Raw genomic sequence first — 22,793 nt, 5'->3', positions numbered from 1 at the left:
CAATAGCTGAAGTTACAAAAGGGTGCACTGATTTTCTTCAAACAGAAACCCCTCTTTTAAAAGAGGCAAAAAGAGAACAGGAGGAAGGAATCAGTGGCTATATCTAAAAAAAGTTAATTTTGGAAAAATTCCCCTCCGCTAAAAATGCTAACTAATAGGGTTGCCAACTTTGGGTTCAGAAATTCCTGAAGATTTAGGGTAGAGCTTGAGGAGGGTGAGGGGAAGGACCTCAGCAAGGTATAATGCCATAGAATCCACCCAAAAACGCTGCCATTTTTTCCAGGGGGACTGATCTATATAGTCTAGAGATCTGTTTTAATTCTAGGAAATTTCCAAGCTCCACCTGGCGGTTGGCAACCCTACTAACTGGTCTAATCCAGCAGGTCATTTATGTTATGTTCATACCTTATAATATAAGCAGAGTGGCTCAAAGGCATTTGTCCCACAGATTAATAATTCGTTATCACTTTTTTTGACAAGAACCTTAATAATGTTATGACATTCTTCCTGGAGTAAAAAAAAAGACATTATTTCATTGAATGAACTGAAATTTAATGTAGAAGTAAATTTCATTGCTGGGGTTTGGATAAAATTTTCATTAGCAAATAATCTTTAGACTTTATTTCAGGAACTCTGTCTAGAAAGCTGACAGAATGGGAGATCTCTCAGTGGCAAGCCCCAACTTCTGCTGATGCCTGGTAGGGTGGTAGGGGGAAATAGTGCTAAAATTGGCATTGCTGTAAAACCATAGAGTTTCTGGGGAATCCGAAATGCAATGACATCACTTCTGAATTTGCTCCAGATGTGACATCATGGGGTTACTGCACTGCCACTCCCCACCTCCACCCCAGTCTCCTGCCAGGCCAGCTACTGGCTGGCAAACACATATAAAAGGCAGACAATGGCCTTTCTTCTAGCTGTATTGAAATCATCTCACTGCTAGGAACTGCAGAGGCTCTGTACTATTGACATTGTTCTTTGTTGATTGATGAGGCTCAACACCAAAGGAGTTCCTTTCCTAACCTCTCAGAAGCTCATATGCTGTCAATCTAGTTAGTCTTTAAGGTTCTGCTTGACTTGAATCTTACTCTTCTAGAATGCACCATCATGGTTACCCACATGAAACTATCCCTAAGTACCTCAGGGGGCTCTTTAGTTATCCTTACTTACATGGTGGAGGCCTCTATTTTCTGTATCAACTTAGTTAGATCCTAACCAGTCAAAAACCCAAGTCAATGACCCAATCCTGAATTTACAATGCGAAGCAGATTACTTCCGTCTGGCCTTTTTGAAGGGCATCCCAAAATAGAGTGAACACATGAGCAGCAGCTGCAAGAAGCAATGGCTACTGGAGCTAACTTTAAAAAATCATTTCTCTTACTTCTAGTTATTGGCTGGGCTGCATGAGCGTCACACTTCATTTCAAATATGTACCCAGACAAGAATAACTCTTAGCTTATGCTGAGGGGAATGGCACGCCAGTGTTTTCTTTTGTAATAGTGAATGTGGTCAGTACAACCTGTCTAGCCTCTGGTACTCCTAAATGTTCATGATGTTGGCATGCCTGCTGTCACAACATTTCATCACGTTACACTCAAACTGGGTGACATCCAGTCTTCCAATTGCAGAATGAGTCTCCCATGAGCAGAAGGATATTAACATATGTAACTTAATGAGTTGGAGCCCACTAGCTCTTTTGCTGAAGAAAGAAGGAAGGGGGACCAATTTGACCAGTGCAAAGGCTATACAGGGCTCTTGGACTGTGTATGGACACAAGCTACACAGGTAGGAAAATACAACTGGGAGGGGAATTGGGCAAGAATAATTGGAAAAGCTGGTAGGAGCCAATCCAATGCTGCTTCCTTTGGGCAGATGAAAGGGCACAATCCATTCCAAATCACAGGGGACTGTGTGAGATAACAGTCGAGAAACTAAAGAGAAGTGAGCTTCTGCAAGGGAAAGTAAAATTGCTTACCTCAGTTTTTCCAAATGTTTTACATTTCTTTATTTGGGATTTTCTGGCCTGCCATATCATTCTCTGCAAGAATGAAAATAGAAATTATAATAACAAGTACAACAACGATAACATTCAAGAAGTTATTGGGCTGGATATAACCAAGTTTTCTGCTGCTGAGTAAAGCAGCACTCCCTTTGACTACCTCCCCGCAAAGCTATGGTTTTAGTAGGTAAGGCAAAAAAGATATTAAAGATACAAACATATTAGTCAGTAATATGGTTGGATCCTACCAGCTTTTCCACTGGTGAAAGAAAGAGAAGGACCTCCTTTTGAACACCAAAAGGGCAATGTCAGGATGGAATCATGGGGCCAGCATGGACAAAAGCCATGCAGGACAGGGCCTGGGGTTAGGAAAAGAACAGAACAAGATGGTGGCAGGGTGGGGGAGTTAGAAAGATCCAACTCTTTCTTATCTTCTAGACTGCCTCTGTATAGCAAATAGTTAGTGAATTTGACCTGTTCTGTACATCTTCTACATCAATTGTTTCATTGGTGCACCACAAATTTATGTGGACTTCTTTTGTTCTGATGCATACATGACACATATTTGGATACAGAGTATGTAAGTTAAATCCAACCAGATTTTTTGGACATTCCCACCAAACTCTCTAAAGCTGCCATTCCACATGGTTACTGTTATGATCACCAGAATAGCTTTTTTGGTGTTCAAAAAGGATACCTTCCTCCCATTTTTACCAGCAAATAATCTGGCTGTACCCAACCCTACATTTGTTTTATACGTATTTAATAAGAGTTAGAATACATCTTTCTATACTTCTATGATGATTATATCTTGCCCCCCACCCCCAAATACAGAATGCACTAGAAAGAATAATAGGCAAAGGTATATGCATAGGGTTGCTAGCCTCCAGGTAGTGGCTGGAGATCTCCCGGAATTACAACTGGTCTCCAGGCCACAGAGATCAGTTCACCTGGAGAAAATGGCTACTTTGGGGGGTGGAATCTATGGAATTATGCCATGCCAAGGTCGTTTCTCTCCCCAAACCCCACTTTCTCCAGGTTTCATCCCCTAGATCTCCAGGAATTTCCCAACTTGGAGCTGGCAACCCTATATATGCATGTAGTTCTGTTCTGTAAAGTGCAATGGGTTAGATGGCTAATTTTGGAAACAATTCTTATTGAGGAAGAATTCATAATGAATAATATTCATTATTGAGGAACAATTCTTATTGGGGAAGATTACATTAAGGATTTATCAAAATAATGTTGGTAATGTGCTAAGAACCCAGCTTTTATTAACTCGAATTCAGGCCCAGAACACTTCGGCCGTTTCCACACATGTTAAATAATCCACTTTCAATACACTTTAGTGCACATTTGTAACTGGTTTTCCATGTGTGGAACAAAAAATCCACTTCTAAAGGATAACTAAAGTGCATTGAAAGTGCATTATTCAACGTGTGTGGAAACAGCCTTCCTGCAAGCATTCAAATCTAATTCTTTACCTGCCTTTAAAGGAACTCTGTATTTATTGGGCTGGATCCACATTTCTACTGTTGAAAGAGGAAGGAGAGAGGCTCCCTAAAATTGCTGTGCGGGGGATCATGGGACCTTGATGGACAGAAAACATGTGGGAGAGAAGCTGCAGTCAGGAGAATAATTGGGTTAGATCAACTGGGGAAACTGGATGTATCCAAATGATTAGTATTCAGTAGGCTGGCTATGAAGAATGTGTTCTTTGTACTTTTGAGTATTTCTAGAATGAGGCCTCATATCAGCAAGCAAAAATATTTCATTGTCGAAGGCTTTCACGGCCGGAGAACGATGGTTGTTGGGGGTTTTCCGGGCTGTCTTGCCGTGGTCTTGGCATTGTAGTTCCTGACGTTTCGCCAGCAGCTGTGGCTGGCATCTTCAGAGGTGTGGCACCAAAAGACAGAGATCTCTCAGACTGAGAGATCTCTGAGAGATCTCTGTCTTTTGGTGCCACACCTCTGAAGATGCCAGCCATAGCTGCTGGCGAAACGTCAGGAACTACAATGCCAAGACCACGGCAAGACAGCCCGGAAAACCCCCAACAACCAAAAATATTTCACTTTGACTTTTGATCTTTGTTTATCTTACAGTATGGAAACAAATTCTTCTAGGCCATTTAATGAAACTACAAAGAGTGCTAACCTCATAGTACTTTCCTGGGTGTAAATCCAATTGCATAGTCTTCAGTAGGATCCTGAGTAGACCTGCTTAAGTTTGCTCTTTCAAAGATTCTGTACACATTTCCTTAGCTAAAAGTTAATTATGCTCATTAAAAATTTAAAAAGGGATCGTCTATTTCAGTAAAATTAATTTATTGTAGCAAAATTAGAAAGGAATGACCCTTCCTTGTGTCTTAAAGATTTTTTTTTAATCAGCATAATATTTCAGTCTAGAGCCCACTTCTTCAGATTTTTAAAATAATCAGTGTTATCATTTATAAGATGTTATTATTATAATCACATGCATATATTTATATGTTATGCAGTGTAACTCATAAAAATCTACAAAACACAAAGGGAATAAATGTGTTTGATGAATTGTTTGTCCAATATTTAGGGCATCATTGCATGTGCTGCTGCTTGGTGGGGTAAATAATATTCCCCCATCACCATTTCCAGTCAAGAAAATGGCATGGAGGGAGGCAGGAGCACCTCCTGCCCTTCATGACAGTCTCAACCAGAATTGGGGCTGCAGGGCACTTTTAGAGGGAGTTCTCCAGAGGGAATAGGACCTGCTCTATAGTTTCCCTGTCCTCATGGAGAACACATTATAAACATCACGGCAGTTTCCACACCTCTTAAAAATAGTATCCCACTCAGAGAACACTGGCAGCTCCTTTCGCGCGATTTCTGACATCATTGTTTCCCAAAGGGAGGCAGGCAGTTATGATTCCATTTTCATGGTGCCACGAAAATGGACTCATAACTACCTGCCTCCCTTTTGGAAATAGTTACATCAGATATCATGCAAAAGGAGCCGCCAACGTCCAGTGAGTAAGGTGCTATTTTTAAGATGTGGGGAAATGTCCCATGTCTAGCTCAGCTCTTAGGGCCAAGCTACACATGACGAATGACACTTGAACGGCAAGTGGATTGAGTGGAGGGCAAGTGAACAGGGAGAAATGCACTCGCTGTTCAAGTGTCATTCGTCATGTGTAGCTTGGCCCTTAGAGGTGTGGCAAACTGTGCATCCCCCACTTTGAGAAATTCTCCTGTCTTGTACAGATTAAGAAAAAGTGGATTGCAGCAAATAATGAAATTCCAGAACAGTAAAGGAACGGAACAGAGAAACTCTTCAGATCCCTTTTCCTTTCAGTCATGTTGCTCCCCCCCTCCCCATCTAAGCCACTTACCAAAGAACATGTATAATGTGGTGGCTAAGCAAAGGAGCTATGATTTGAAAGGTCCCCAGATCCAATTAAATGCCTCAGGAAAACCTTTCTCCCTTTCTTTTTGCCCTCATTTCCAATATGGGGATAACATCAGCCCACTTCAAAGGGCTGTTCTAAGAGTTAAAATGAGATAATGTATGAAGTACTTGGAATAAAAAGAGCACTATACAGAGTGATTACAAGAAGGCATGGTATCTCATTCAACTCCCCAGTGCAAATAATACGCACTATTCTTTGTGATCATTGAGATATTATGAACAGATATATTATTATTTAATGCTCATTTTTCTAGTGCCCTGGTAAGAGAATAATAGAACAGAACTTACTTTGCTATAATAAATTGCTTTTTCATGCTCTCTGTTCAGATCGATCACATAAACATTGTCCCTGTAAACAAAGGAAAAATGAATGTCTTGATAAACTCAGGGGAAGGAAGGTAACATGGTATAGCCTGGTCTTTTCAGATCTCAGAAGGTAAGCAGGGTTGGTACTTGGATGGGAAACCACCAAGGAAGACTCTGCAGAGGAAGGCACTAGCAAACCACCTTTGCTTCTCACTTGCCTTGAAGACCCTTTGCTGAGGCTGCCAGAAGTCGATTGCTACTTGACAGCAGATATATACAATAAACTCAGACAGATCATGTTTCATCAAAAAATTATTTGTGAACAGATAAATTAATGGTGAACCCAGCATTGTGTGCTAAATGACGGTCCCTTGTACTAAAGAAAGGGCTGAATCCAGCCAACTTTTTCACTCAGTCTCACCCAGTTCTGTCCATACTAGAGATGGGCACAAACAGCAATACGAACTTTAAAAAGCCACAAACAGCCCAATCAGCTGTTCGCGAACAAGCTGTTTGCGAGGCCCCATTCTAAACGAACAGGTGGTCGTTGCAAGCCTTGTTTGTTGCTGTTCGTCAAGCCAGACAGTCTGGCACTTGCAATCAATTCCCTTGGCAACTGGAGGCAGGGACTACCTGAACTCTGTCTGAACTCCTGCTGTTGCCCTGGAAACCCCAATCTAAGCCCAATGTAGCTTGTTAGGCAGGTCTTCCTTTCAAGTGTGGAGCTCCAAATTTGTTACAAGAAAGCAAAGAGCAGTGGGGAGGGGGGCTCCCAGTTCTGGTTTGTAGACAGTGAAGGAGAGACAGTTGCTGTTGGCATTTTGAGAGAGAGACAAGGAGAGTGCATTGGAGCTTAAATTTTCTTTGTGTGTGGTGGGATAGGGATCTACCTCTTCAAGTTCCAGGGCTGCTGCCAGGCTCTGGGCAAAGCTATTATTTATTATTGGTACCTTTCCTGGTGCCTGCTCAGGTAGGGTTTCTGGGAGTGGTATGGTAGGGATCTTGATGGCTGAAGGTGAGCCTGCTGGCCCCCATGAACAACGAACATGTTTGTGAACAGGTCATGTTTGTCGATGTTCGTTGTTCGTTATTTGAGGATGACAACGAACATCATGTTCATTTTTTTCTGTTCATGCCCATGTCTAGTCCATACCACTGTCCCCATTCTACATGACTTTTTATATGCAAGCCCCATGATGCTCAGCAGAACCTTTTTTTATGAACAAAGAGGGACTCTATTTTCCATTTTTAGAGCATCCAAAAATCTGGTTGGATTCAGTCCAACGTATTGTCAGTTGGGGGAAGAGAAAGCAGAGTTCACTTTGAATATGGTTTAAATGACAAACAATTCTAAGGAAGACTTTACTTCTGCCTTCACTACAACATTAGACCTTGGAATATACACCAAAAATATTTGTTCTGTTGCATAAGACACAGCAAATGAACTTGCTGTAGGTCAACATAAAAGTTTAGTCTTTCCTTTATCCTGGATGGGAGGGAGGCAGTCTTCAAATTTTCACACACACACCCCTACTTTACGATAGCTGCTTCTCTGTGGTGATTTCCCACTTCCTCATTACGCATGAAGACATGCTGCTCCTGTGGGGATTCCTAAAAATAAGGAGTTTCCAAGACATGCTCATTTCTAGAAATATCTATGTTCACTTCTAGAAGTCTTCATGTCCAAATCAGAACATATTTGGGAGATCTTCTCAGCAAAAAACTGCAAAAGTGTCTCCTCTAGTCATTAGTTCCTGCTAATTTAAAGGCTCAGACTTAGGAGTCAATAAGTGGCAAGCTATTTTAAACAGCTGAGCTAGCCGCAAACCAGTTGCCACAATGATAGCAGCAAAATAGGACTTCTTTGCTGCATCACTACCATCTCTTAGATCTTTCAGTGAACTCACAGCCTGTCAGAATCAGTATGCTCTTTCTGCCAGTAATTTTAGAAACATCTCCCTGTAGTTACGGAATTGGTTATGGAGGGATCCCAACATTTGGTTGGAATCCAGCCAGCTTTTCTGCTGGTGAAGATGGTACAGAGTTACAAAGAATTATTAATGTTTGGAGAACAGGTCATCTGCCTCCTGGTGGTGTCTGGGAAGAAGAAGCAGAGTTGTTGTAAGGATGGCTGCTGGAGTTCTTGAAGCTAAGGCACCTAGGTCCTAGTTGTATATACATAAATAAAACCTGTTCAGTTTCTTAACAAGTTGAGAACTAGATCCATTCTTTGTGGAACCTGGAGGATCTTTCTAAGTTCCCATTATAACAATGAAAAAGAAAAAAGGGCCCCTCTTTGAAAAAGCTACACTGGGGATCGTGGGCTCTGCATGGCCAATCTGTTTGATTCGGTCTCTAGTAAGGTGAAGATCTGGGTGAGATAGAATGAAAAAACTGGCTGGATCTGACCCAGTGATTCAATTTGTAAAGAGTATGTGGCTGCAGTTGGCAATGTCCTTTTCATGTGACACTCATTTTATTTGATAGAAACAAACAAACAAACAAAAAAGCAAGAAACAGAAGAGGAAGGAAAGGGAGTAAGGAATGGCAACTGACCTAGCGGAAACGTAAAGTGTTTTGTCCATAATCAAGATTTGCTGGATGTCCATTTTGATCCTTTCTAGGTCATACTCTGCTGCAAGGCCTGTAAACACCTGATGATGTTCTACATCTATGAAAAGAGAAGAGATTGCAGCTCACTTCAGGTTTCATGGACAATTTGGTGTTTATGAGCACAGACTTGGTGAGTGGCCATGCTTCCTCCTGTTCTCTCCTTGCACAGCAATGCCAGTCTTAAAGATGGAGGGGTTGTTCAAATTTTTCTATAGTGAATAAAGGAGAATGGGTCCCAACTGATCACCCAAACTGGCCATGCTGCAGTCATGGGACCTGTATGGACAAAAGCCATGTGTGACAGGATCTGTAATAAGGAGAACTGGATAAGATTAAATGATAGAGATGGCTGGATCCAACCCAGAATTCTTCGGTTAATTCCAGTTATTTGTGATATCTTAATGTGGATGAATTAATACACTAACAGTACAATCCTTCAAGTTACAGCTTTCAAATCCCATTGAATAGACTGAAATGGATATAACTCTACATAGGATGGCACTCTTGAGAGTATATACTTTCCTAATTAACTTGCTATTCTAAACTTGGATTGGTTAAAAAACCCTGTTTATTAAGTTTCTTCCATTTGGATATACTAATTAATTGGACAGGAGTCCAGAAGCAATTTAAAGATTAAAAAATATATATTCCAGTATAAACTTTTATGGGTCAAAGCATACTTCAACATTAGGACCAATTTATACACACAACAGAAAAAGTAAGGGGGAAATGTTTCAGAGGGGGTCTGGTTTAAAACAAGATCCAAGTCAAAGAGTGATCAGTTCACTCACATGGATGTGAGACATTTTAAATTCTAGATGCAGAGAAGTTAGCCGTGTTAGTCTGTGGTAGCAAAATCAAAAAGAGTCCAGTAGCACCTTTAAGACTAACCAATTTTATTTTAGCATAAGCTTTCGAGAAGAGAACTTGATTCTCGAAAGCTTATGCTAAAATAAAATTGGTTAGTCTTAAAGGTGCTACTGGACTCTTTTTGATTTTAAATTCTAGTTAGTCAAAATGTCTGGGTCAATGGATTTATGAGGGTGTAACTCCTTCAGATTGCTCTTCCAGTCCTGTAAATCAGAAATAAGTAACCTTTTATAATTAGAATGTGTCAAAATACTGAGTGAGTACTGGCAACAACCAGTATAGGAAAGTTCATTTGCATAACTGAAATATATAACTTAACATTGTATATCTGGCACGTTGATTAATAACCTGTAAGTTTACTAGCCCAAATGCTGGCTGTTGTGAATCATTAACTACAAAATGAAACACGTAAGATCTTGCAATAAATAATAAACATGCACAGAAACACCCTACAGTATTGGTATAAATCTGCTCATGGTTTGTTTTTGGGTTAATGGCAACTGTTCACCTTCATAATTTCCAGTTCAATGAAGCATCAGACCCATCCAAATCTTTGCCTGCCCTTCCCTTCACGTATTGATCATTCTAGCATCTAACAAACCCCTCCAGCATGCTTTCAACAAATATTTGATTTTCTCTTTTGAAGTGCCATATCTGGTTCTGTGCTGAGCCATATTTGGTTCTAGAACCATATGTTGCAAACCCTTTCCTTATGTGCTCAGATGTAATGTTCGGTACTAGGGAAGGCAAAAGTATACACGGACAAGAGCATTGATTCCCCACTCCACCCCCCAAAACAGAGGAAATATCTTGGAGCTGAAAAGCAGAGGGTAAACTAAACACTATTGAGATAGGTCCAGGATATGTAGGCCTAGCACTTGGTACGGAGGTATGTGTGCTTATAATCATTGTGCTCCTCAGCTTTGAACTACAAGTGTTTCTTAAAAACTGACTTCATTCATTTTTAAGAGATCCTAGTCTTGTGAAGTCTGTATTTGTAAACCACGAGAAAAAGTATTTGCTGTTTTGCCGCAAATGTATAGCTAGATGTGAGACTGAAAAAAAAGGTTGGATCAATCAGCTTTTCCATTCAATCTTGCCCAATGTTCCTCGTAAGTTCAGTCCTTGTTTCACAAGGCTTTTCTGCTTGCAGGTACCATGAGCCCAGGGTATCCTTTTTTAGTGTTTAAAGGGGATGCTGCCTGCCCTTTCCATCATCGGAAAAGTGGGCTTTATTTATTTAGTTAGTTATATTATTTATAGCCCACCTGTCTCACTGAGACTCAAGGCAGATTAAACAGCAGAAGTCAGTATGATCAACAGGACAGGACATCCAATAACAATGCAATAGGGTTTGGATTGCAGAAATCTGGAACAGAGCTAAAAGAAACCTGAAACAAATCATATGGTTTCAAACAAAGAGAGGCAGTTTGGTGTAGTGGTTAAGGGCACGGGACTCTAATCTGGACAGCCAGGTTTGATTCCTCACTCCTTTGCTTGAAGCCAGCTGGGTGATCTTGGGTCAGTCACAGCTTCTACCTCTCTCAGCCCCACCTACCTCACAGGGTGTTTTGTTGTTGGGATAATAATGACATACTTTGTAAACCGCTCTGAGTGGGTGTTAAGTCAGCCTGAAGGGCAGTATATAAATCGAATGTTGTTGTTGTTGTTAAACATGACAGTAAACAATGCAGAAACTACATCACAGGAGCATACTTGCAGCAACAGACAGTACAGTTATATAGTCCACAGTCCCTTTACCAAAGCATCTTTCTGAACCATTTCATTACGCTACAGCCCTATTACATATGTGTGTGCTGTCAAGTTGCAACTGATTCATCGCAGTCCCAGCAACTACTTTCAAGGCAAGTGAGAAGCTTTTTTCATTGTCTTCCTCTGAAGAGTCTTCATTGGTAGTCCCTCAACCACATGCCAACTCTGCTTAGATTTCTAGATATGATTAGATTGACAGCTTGTGTAGAAAACCTCTCCTGAGGTTTTGCATAATTTGTGGAAAGCCAGGAGAATGGAAATCTTCTGAGCCTCAGTAGGTAGGCCTTTCCATGAGGTGGGGGCTACAACAGAGAATGCATGAGTTGAAGCAGTGGTTGATGCTATTCGTTTACAGGGCAATACTTGCAGAAGGCCTTGCTCAGATGAGTGAAACTGTTGTTGAAGAGCATAGGAAGAGAGGTGGTCCTGCAGATATGAGGGACCAAGGCCATGGAGGACTTTGTATTAGACATGGGCACGAAATGGAAAAAGCCCAAAATAAGAGTTTCATGTTTCATCACGATCCACAAATCACAAATCACGAAATTTCATGAAATTGACACATTTGCTGAAATGATTCGTTAGTTTTGTGATTTGTCAGAACCTGGGGCATTTCAACGTCCCCCCTTCATATCCGGAGATGCCAAACTCGCAGAGAGACTTCAACAGGCTCTCCTCCACCCACCCTCCCAGTTTGCAATACGTTGATCGGGAAGGTCAATAGGAAGGGTGGGGAGTGCTGCCAGAGTGCATGACTGAAATGGGGACCAGAAGTTGCTGGGTCAGAGGAGGATGAAGGACTTCTTTCAGTCTCTTTAAAGCAGCAGCAGCCAAAAGCACAATCCCAAATCCTTCCACACACTCTCCCACTCCAATCCAAGCAACAGGTCCTTCTCCCTCTCCCTCTGTCTACTGAGACTGAAACATGAGGCAGAGAGAGGTACCTTTTATAAGAAATGCTGACATAGAGCAGAACAGGAGGTCTGTGGTTGGCCGACAGACCTGCCTAACAGGGTTTGGAGATGTGAGATTGGTATGCCCATGGCTACAGAGGGCCCACCTCATTGGTTGCCTAGGGGATTGACCCCTCAGCTCCTGGCTGTATACGGCAGAATGGAAGCTCTCCAAATTGCTTGGAGAGCTGCCAATCAAGGGTAAGTGAGCTATGATTGGGGCTTCCAATGGCAACAAAAGGTCTGGGCCCATTTTTGCCTAGGGAATCAATGGATCGGCGCTAGCCTGTCTGTAATTACAAATCATTCATGAAGCTAATGAAACAGGCCAAAAAGTTGTGAATTCCATTTCATGACCACCACGGCCCCACAAAATGCGGTTTTGTGACACATGAAATGGCCCGTTTCATGATGGAATTTACTTCGTATTCCGATTCGTGCCCATGTCTACTTTGTATGTGTTTTGTATCCAACCCTTACTTTGCTTGAGGAGATCTAATGGATACTGCCTTACGTTGAAACATTGTAACTCTTTGTTTGTGCATGTGATGTCTGGTCTTCTGCATGTTTTTGTGCAAGGGCTGAATGACAGGGCAATGTTCCTGCCATTAATACTCACAGAAATTAATACTGAGAGGATTCAAATCTTCCGGAAAAGAAGCCCCTGCAAAATTCCACAGTGCAAAACAGAGAAACAAGGCCCCTAACCTCATAATCATTCAGCTGACAGGCTTAATATCTTCACTTAACCCTGTAAAAGACACACAGAAGCATTGTATCAACTGATATTTAGGCACTGAAGACAAAAGAAAGCTTGATTAGCCAACAAGTGACAATCACGGCACATCAACATCTTGGTTTAGAACAAATTTCAAGATGTCACAAGCTACCAGTGAACAGGAAAGAGCTATCAGACATTTACTACTAAGGATCTGATCTGGACAATTTCCTTCTGTAAATATCCAAATCTGAAAAAATAATTTATGCACAAGAAATGGCTGGTTCCAACTCATAGATTCTGTACTGATTTATTTTTTAAGCAAAATATTTGCTTCTGGAAGCCATATCCATCTCATCCAACAGAAAGACCTTAGTAATGCTAAACTTCAGCTTGTCTGTCCTCTAGAATTTAGAAGTCCAGAAGTAGTACTGACTGAGGACACATGGACCAAATGAACACTTTTGTATGGTTGAATCTCAGTTACAGAATCCATTTGCTAATACTCATTATAATACAATACCAATTACAGCTGATCATACCTTTCAGAAGCTGAAACAGTAACCACCCTGGCCAGAAGCAAATCTCTCTTGGGTGCTATCATTGAGTCATGTAGTTATACATTGAGTACTTCTCTTCAAGCAACTAGAAAGACCTAATGTGATTCTTTTAATATTTATATCACATTATCCAGAACAGTTAATTTTTTTTTCTCCCTAGGGCTAACCAAGCATAATCCAAACTAAAGGTTTCACTTAGTTACTGGAATGTTTTAGGTAGGATGGCACATTGTGCATGCTGACTCTCTTCTTATCTTAATTCTCTGTTCCCCGCATGAAATATTCAAGGTACAAAAGAGGGAGTTGCAGGCTAGTTATGGCCTAAGGCCAACAAGCTTCCCTGTGAGTTTGGCCAAAATAATCTAATCAGCCTGATTCAGTAAGAGAGTGCTACCCAATATCTTTTTCTTAGTGACAAAACAGACGTGATGGATCTCACATCTGTCTTCCTTAAAATCCTCCAAAATAGGGTGGAGAGCCTGAATTTGATTAACAAAACCAGGAGTGGGAGGTGAAGAGTTAGGTCTCCATTTCCCTTCCCATAAATTCACAATCCAAGTCCACTTTTGGGTGCCCAAAGGAACCTCTCCTTCCCTTTTATGCAAGAGAAAAGCTGTTGCAATCTGACCCATTATACATATAAACAACATATGCACTGCACAGATCTGCATAAAGAAACAAATACATCTTTACAACCTGCAATTTAATGGGTGGCTTGAAGCCTATTACAATGACAATATACTGAAATAAAATAGGAATGGAGAATAAAATTCTCCATTCCTATTTCTATTTTATTTTGGAAGGGTGTCCTTGTTCTTGTTGACACTCTCAAGAGCAACTCTATAGTCAGAAGTGTCAAGCAGTTTACACAGTCATAGGGCGGGATGGATTTCCCCACTTATCTATGTCTGCTCTTGAGCTACTGTAGAAACTTTTGTTTTTCACCCTTACAAAATGCATGTTTACAGAAAATCATAGTGGCTTGCTTCTCAGGACAATAGGTGACACTATCATCATGTTAAATATAAGTACACATGAAACTGCTTCCTTCTGAGTAAGACCACTGGTCTACGCAACCCAATATTTCTACAGTGGGTTATTTTTTGCAAAACCTTGCCCAATTCCCTTGATCCTATTCCACATGACTTTTGTCCATTCAGATCCAAGGAACCCCAGTGTAGTTTATTGGCGTGGTCAAAGGGGACTTTCTTCACCAGGAGAAAAGGTGGATGGATCCAACCCAGCGACCAGAAGCAGTTCTTCAGTTTCTCAGGCAGAAATCTTTCCCAAATATTTCATACTTGAGATCTTTTAGTAGAGATGGTGGGGACATTCTTCATACACAATGTGCTCCACCGTTCAACTGTGGCTGCATCCTAAATATGGCACTTTAGAAAACAAGCAGTTCTGTCAGTTCATATGGGCACACGATTACTATGTTCCTAGTATAACATGGGAGCAATCACGGGGGATACAGCGATCACATCACCCTAGAAAATACATAAATGGCCTTCAACCCATCCTGCTTCTTAATTGGAGACATGAGAGCTCAGACCCAGGACATCATGCACATAGAGTGTCAGGGCCAAGCTACACATGACGAATGACACTTGAATGGCAAGTGTATTTCTCCCTATTCACTTGCCCTCCACTCAATCCACGTGCAGTTCAAGTGTCATTCGTCATGTGTAGCTTGGCCCTCAGTTTCACCACTGAACTTTGATCCTTTCTTGCAGTAATCATCCTAGGTGGTTGAAACTGAATTTCATCTTCATTCTTGCTCAAAATGAACAATTTGTGAGCCATTGATCTGAATGAATTGGCAAACCAGTACAATTAATTCACAAACCCAAATAAATTTTTTCTTCGAATGTAAAAAACCGTGAGTAGGTCATGTTTTATTGCCTGCATTTTCCAGTTGACTGTCTTTCACAGCCAGGATCCAACTCACTAAAAATTATCAGACATCTTGACCTTAGGTAGGTGTCCACCTGTGACTTTTTCTCAGGGCAACCATTAACTATAACTTTTTTTTGGTATGATTTGTGCCTGGAACATTAAGTTAGGATAAGAAGAGAGACAATGTTCACCATGCAGCATCCCACTTGAAATATTCTTAGAACAGTAAAACCTCTCTTTTAATCTATGCTTAGATAGAACTGTTGCTAGGGGAAGGGGGGCGTTAATCCATTGTTTGATACTTGATAGTTTCAATATTATATCTGTTATGTATGCTTCACTTTAGGAATCAAGTACAAGACAACCCTCATTTTCCTGCTTGGCTGACAGTCACTAAATTTGGCTTAATATACTTGGGAACCTATGCATTCCCAGAAACAAATTCAACAGCAAAGTGATTTTAATGTGTAACAAAGAATTACAATTCCACAGTGATGATGTATAAAAGCTGTGCCCTAGATGTCCTTTTCTGCTGTGCCCTAGATGTATGATGAAAATGAAACTTCCTGGTAGAAGAAACAGAAATATGCCACAATCCTGCAAAATTCAGTTGCAGAGATAATGAGGGTGATCAGAATGTAATGAACTAGAGTGGAGATATTCCAACAGAGATGTATCCTTTTCAAAAGACACAATCAAATGTCTTCTGCTAGTAGTATTAATTCAATTTTTACTTAAACAATTAGTAACATTATTGTATTTGTTGATACTCAACTAAGCTGGAATAAAGGAGATTGTCGTAGATGTCTGTCTACGTATCTGCCATGAGTATTTTATGTGTTCTGTACTCTGTACTGATCCTATGAGAGTATGTGAAGTTGAATATCGGTGGCCTATTTGGCTGGGAGTTGCTTATCTGGCAGGTGCCAACTGTGGTGTCTACTTTCATTTTCACAGCCACTCGAGAATGGCTTGAGCCTGGGAACTGAAAATGACTTCATCTCTCCTCCAGTTCTTCTCTCCTCCTGTCTCAAACCCTCTCCCCCCCCCCAGCTCCTTCGCACAAGAATCCTAACCATCCATATCCTAAAAGCGGGAACTTTCCCTATAACTAACCCCTCCAAACTTCTACACGACTTCTTCCAATCCCCTTGTCTGTGTATGCTGATACTGATGGACCTCTAATAAAGTAACTTTAACTCATACCCTGGAGTGTGTACAGTGGAGTACTATGGGGATCTAACTGCCAGAACCTGACAGAGATCATGCCCCTTCCTTCCTTCCTTCCTTCCTTCCTTCCTTCCTTCCTTCCTTCCTTCCTTCCTTCCTTCCTTCCTTCCTTCCTTCCTTCCTTCCTTCCTTCCTTCTACTGCTGTGATTGTCCTAATCATCAGATGATTTTATTTACTGCGAGATTTTGCTGATTTCTTCTCCGGTCACTGTGGATTTTTATTGATTTTCTTACAGTTTTTCTTAACAGATGTGAGGAGCCTCAATTTTTTTTCTTATGAGGAAGAATATGGATATAAGAAAAATATTCATCACCTTTCAAATGACTGGTCCACCTTTTCTTCTCAATAGAAGGAGAAGGGAAATGGATAATTAATTTGAAAACATAAGCTGATTTTTATTGCAAAGTTAATAATTCTTTTTCTCTATAAGTAGCTTCCGGGAATTGAGATCAGGCCTTAGAATGATAATGTAACATTTAGGGAGAAAAATGCAAGCTAGTATTCCAGTGTTGGAGGCCAAGATGGCAAAGACTTCCACAGCAACTGTCATTTTCCCTTTGGTGCTCAGGTAAGCTGGAATAAAGGAGATCCAAACACTGCAAAATATAAGCATGCTGAAGGTAATGAATTTGGCTTCATTGAAAGTGTCCGGCAGTTTTCTGGCTGGAAAAGCTACAGCGAAGCTGATGGTGGCCAGAAAGCCAATGTAGCCCAGGACAGTATAGAACATGGTGACAGAGCCTTCATTGCATTTTGCTACAATTTGTCCAATCTGTGAGTGCATATCAGCATCTGGGAATGGAGGAGAGGTCAACAGCCACACGAGACAAATACCTACTTGAATAATAGAGCAGGAAAGGACAACAGTGTTGGCAGTGTTTTTCCCTATCCATTTCCTCATTGTGTTCCTAGGCTGTGTGGCCATGAAGGCCAAAACAACAGTGATTGTTTTTGCAAACAAGCAGGAAATAGCAACAGAAAAAATTATGCCAAAAACTGATTGGCGGAGAAGGCAGGTCATCTTCCCAGGCTTGCCAAGGAGTAGCAGGGAAGAAAGGTAGCAAAGTAGAATAGACATGAAAAGAACACAGGTGAGGATACGGTTGTTGGCTTTGACAATGGGAGTATCCCAGTTCGTCACAAATATTTGTATCATCATACCCGTAACAGCAACAAAGAAAATAGCAACAAAAGCCAAACCAATCCCCAAGGGCTCTTGGTAGGATAGGAAAGTTATAACTTTGGGGATACAGCGATCTTTGTTCCTGTTAGGATACTGATCTTCTGGGCACTTAGAACAGTCATCTGCATCTGAAATTGAGAACAGCATCATTACCTCTATTCGTTATTCATATTTTTTGTTCTTTCGTGAAGAAGTGATTATAAATGGTATAAAATTAATGCTGGACAAAAACAGATCACTTCTGATCTCCTTTTCTTTAGCACTCTGCTACCTATATTGTGGAGAGCTACATCTACCAATCTCAGGGTCCCATGAAGAGTCCAGCACCTCTGTAGGGGTCCAGATAACCCCCAAAAGGGAAAAGCAGGACCATGGGTTGGATGCAAACATCTTTTCCATTGGTGATAAAGGAAGGCTGGATCCCTGTTCATTGCTCCAAAAGTCTATGCTGGAGATCCTGGGACCTGCATGGACAAGAGCCATGTAGCACAAGAGTTGTAGGATAATTGGGTGAGACTGAGCAAAAAGGCTTACTGTATCAAACCCCATGTATTGTACCCCAGACAGAGGCCCAAACAGTTTCCAAGACAAAGGTAGTCTAGGATAGGCAAAGTACCCCTTGGGGAGGGACTGTGTCCCCAATTTTAAAGCAAACAGGTCTTGGAGACAAAGAGAAAAGGGAGAACTTAATGTAGGCCCAAACTGTTTCAAGGAAATAGACTGGGGGCCAAGCTACACATGACGAATGACACTTGAACGGCAAGTGGATTGAGTGGAGGGCAAGTGAACAGGGAGAAATACACTTGCTGTTCAAGTGTCATTCGTCATGTGTAGCTTGGTCCTGGGTCTGGGAAGGGGCTGGAGAAAATTCAATATATCTGTGTTAGTCAGTTCTTACTACATTTGACTGACCTGATGAAATTCTTAATCTCTTACAGTTTTGTAACCTTGTATTGTGACTAAAGGATGGTATTATCTTTTGTCATCTGAGGAATGTTATGAAATTTTAAAAGTAAAGAACTGTAATAAAAGAATTTCCAGAGGCAACCTACCAAGGAATCTTGAAACTCATTGCCGCTCTAGTGGTCCACATATATCCTTGAAAACTACCTAGGTAGTGTAATGTTGATTGACCCAAGAATATGTTGATAATCTCTTGGGGGTCTATAAGATAACTTCAAAAGAGTCTATCATAAAACATTGAAAGGGCATCTCAGTTACTGTTAGAAGAACTAACGGGCATTTGTGGGCCTTTGACATTCATTGAATATATGGCAATGTTTTTTGACCTCCTGAAACAAGGGCAAAAAACAATTGGTATATGATGTGGCTAAGGGGCATCTAAGTCCTTGGTGACTGGACCAGAGGTAACTGTGGATATATTATTAATAGGCATGAGGAACCAGCTAATAAAGTCATTCTCTCAGTTTCATAGGCTGTAGATCTCCCACTAAGAAGTCCCTCCTTGCTTTTCTACTCATGATATAATTCTCCTTCGAGGTGATCAACCATAATCTCCAATCCATTGCAACTTCTTATCGCAGCCCATCCAAGGGCACATCCTGTTCCTAAGTATGCTGGAACACATGGCCCATTTTCTATTTGATACCTTGACAACATAAACTTAAGGTTTATGTGGCTTGTTAAGTACTGCCAATACTTGGACTAGCTGTTCTAAAACATGAGAAACTGTATGAAAACATGTTTTGAAAATATGAGGATAAACCTATACTGGCAAATACCCTCAGGTAAATCAGTGTGCTCTTATTTACCACTCTTGTTTGAAGTTGAGTCTTCTGGACATGGACTGCAGTCATAGCAACAAACAGGCTGATCCTTCTTAACTGTTCTGCTGTGTCCAGGATTGCAGCTCTCAACACACTTGGAACGGGGCAACATCTCATCATAAAAAATGAAAAATATATAAATATATACACAGCACCAATATTTCCATTCCTAAAAGTATGGCTATATTTCTGACACTAGGGAACTTCCTGTCTCCAAACCTTATAGGGTTTATTTTATGTCTGATACAGGAGACACATTTGTGTTTATGTTTGATACAAGATAAGGATAGTTTTTGTTCGATACAAGAGAGTTAAGAGTAGGGCTGAGACATACGTTTGATAGTGAATATTTCTGGCATGAAAAGGGTATTTTAAGGGTACAGAAATGTCTCCCAAATTTCCCCGTTTATCTTCTTTGCACCAATTTCCTAGGATTGCCAATTTCAGGTTTGGAAATTCCTGGAGATTCCTGGAAATTCCTGGGAGGCCTAGGGAATGTGGGGTTTGAGGAGGGGAAGGACCTCAGTAGGGTATAATGCCGTACAGTCCGAAGCTGCAATTTTCTTCAGGGGAAATGAAGTCTGTCATCTAGAGATCAGTAATAATTCCAGGAGATCTCCAAGCTCCACCTGGAGATTGGCACGCTGCAACTGATTGCAGCATTGTTGGCATTTGTGTATGTCAGGTCAATCTCAAGTTCCTGGAAACTCTGAAACATTTCCAGGCATCCAATAAAATGTGTGCGTGTGTCTTCTTTTAGACAGGCATAGAATCATGGCTGTTGTTCTTTCATCATTTCGGTAGAATGTAATGACAACTTTTTGCAAAAGACTCTTTGCCTGCAGTAATGAAGACCCACTTTAAAAGTGATGCAGCCAGGCAAGAAGAACTTACCCATATATTGTTGCATGTACCCAGCATCTCATTGAAACAAAGGCTTCAGAAGCGGCACATGCAATGGTAGCCCACCAGAGATCCATACACTTGGTAGGTGCTTTGCTAATGTTAAGCACAGTGGTGAACTGCACACATCATTGAATATTGTGCAATCATTACCATTTACCTCTTAGATTTTCTTGTCTGCTCAGGAACATACAGGAAGTGAATTATTATGATAGCCTAAAATTCAGCAGTGTACGGATCCTACCATAGTGTCCCAGGTTAAGAATGGCACTAGATGGAGAGAAAGTCAGATATCTATGTTCTTCTTGCCTATACATATCATGTTTAAATCTGGCCTAACTCACCATGAGTTTTATTCTATATACCTCTAAATGATGGGATATCAACATACCATCCTCTGCCTATTGTTTAAAAGGCAGCAAGGTGTGGTTAAAATACCTTAGTATGTTCATGCTGAACTTTGGACAGAGAGGCAGAGTTATCTAGTAGGATTCCTGATATGGGTCATGGGGATACTGAGAGATTAGGCCAAAGGCTTTTCTGACAGCAATGCAAACGTGCCTGGACATCAGCAACTTTCCATACAGCTGTAAGGATGTGGTCCTGTACAGACTTACGTGGGAATAAGTCCCATTGAACTAAGTGGAATTTGCTTTGTAGTAACTGTATCTTTGATTGGGAGACGCAGCCCTGTGTTCCTACCTCCTTAAATCTGCTGTTCCATACAATGGCTTCTTCATTAATAGTGAACTCGTGGCTTGATGAAATCTTTCCAACCTGGACCTTAAGGAAGGACATATTGGGGAAAGTAACCCAGTTGATGATATCATACCCCATTGACAATACCTCATTCTCAAACATGACTTCATGCCCAGCACCATTGTTAAAGTGAATGTTTTTCAGGAAAGAGTGGACCTTTACAAGAAGAGAAGAACACAATAGAGTTTAGAAGGTAGACAATGCCATCCAAAGTAGAAATAACACCCATTTAAGAACACTGAAGTTAATGATTCCAGAAGGGTGCAGCTCTACCTAGGATAGCATGAGGAGTCTGTTTCTTCAGAGGGTTCCCTCCTGCATTCAATGTGCTAGGAAATTTTTACTGCAGAAAACTTGAAAATATATCTGAGCCTGTGCAATTTTATTTTTCTTCATGGATCTGCTCTCTGTGATTCTAGAGCCAAATGTGTTATTTTTAAAGAAAGAAAGAAAGAAAGAAAGAAAGAAAGAAAGAAAGAAAGAAAGAAAGAAAGAAAGAAAGAAAGAAAGAAAGAAAGAAAGAAAGAAAGAAATATTTTTATGAGACTATAAAGGGCTTCTTGGTGATGCTATATGGAAAGGGAAATTATAGAAGTAAATTGTTGCCAGTAACCCCAAGTGCAAGCCATGCACAGATTTATGTCGCTGTCCTAAAGCAATCACACAGAGTGTTCCAGGATATATGTATTACTTCTTATGAGACTCCAAATGTTCTGCTTCCTAATAAAAGTCTTCCAAAGACCTCTGTTTGGGTTGCAGAAATGTTATGGATTTTTAATCAATATGTCAACTGTCACTAATATTAAGCTGTATAGTTTCAGTAATACAAATGGGCTTTCTTACACTGTCTCTTTGGGAATCTCTTGCTTCGAACATTAATTTAGATTGACTCTTTAACAATAAAAGGTTGCTGACTCCAGCTCTGCTTCAAGGTGTCCAGGTAATTTTGCTTTAGAGTTTCAGTCAGCAAGTGTGATTGTACCCACACCATGGAGTTCATCATTACACAGATCCATATACCTGCCATGGCTGAACATTCAAATGCTCAGATTTGCTTTTCTCCAGCATCCTTCTTGGTCTGGATAAGTACGTGGCATGTAAAGCATGTGCTACTGCATAGACAACATTGTAGATATTGTAGCTTTGCCCAGTCATATCCATCTCAAAATAAGTGCCAGGCAAGTTTGTCAGTTTTTCTTCTCCTGTACATTTGTTACAGCCGATAACATTTGTCTTGCTAAAGCAACACTGGAATACAACTACCCAGAAAAAACAGAGAAAATGCCCCAGAGCCTCATCAGGCATTAAGTTCCAGAGAAAGTTCTGGAATCCTGTTACTTCATTCGTTTGGGCTGAGAAAGACAGTGTGCCGTGGAAAGTTTTTCTGCAGAAGCCAAATGCACTGACTGAGTTGGTGAAATCCCACTGAGGTGATGTGATCCAAACCCTTCCTACATAAGACCCAGCAATGAATTCATAAATGTCTAACACTATTGTTAAAGCAAGCAGAGACTGGAAGTCACCATTGACAACTGTCACATTGACATCAGCTGATAAAAATTTGGTAGGAAACTTTTTAAAATTTTCAGCATAAGACGTGAACCTAGCATTGTTAATCATTTCAATCCTTTCCCAGAAGACAACACAAATGCCATTCTTGGTAAGTAAAGGCATCAAGATCTGCAGGAAGCTTTCTCCTCCGTCATCTTTTGAAACAATGACGCCAATCCACGTCCATCTGAAGTGCAGGAGGAGCCGGACTATTCCCATCTGATGAGTACTGGCTCTTGGCGCCAC

The sequence above is a fragment of the Eublepharis macularius genome, chromosome 12, assembly GCF_028583425.1.
Source record: "Eublepharis macularius isolate TG4126 chromosome 12, MPM_Emac_v1.0, whole genome shotgun sequence".
Classification (NCBI taxonomy): Eukaryota; Metazoa; Chordata; class Lepidosauria; order Squamata; family Eublepharidae; genus Eublepharis; species Eublepharis macularius.
The sequence above is the reverse complement of the archived record's forward strand: the minus strand, read 5'-3'. Positions refer to the sequence as shown.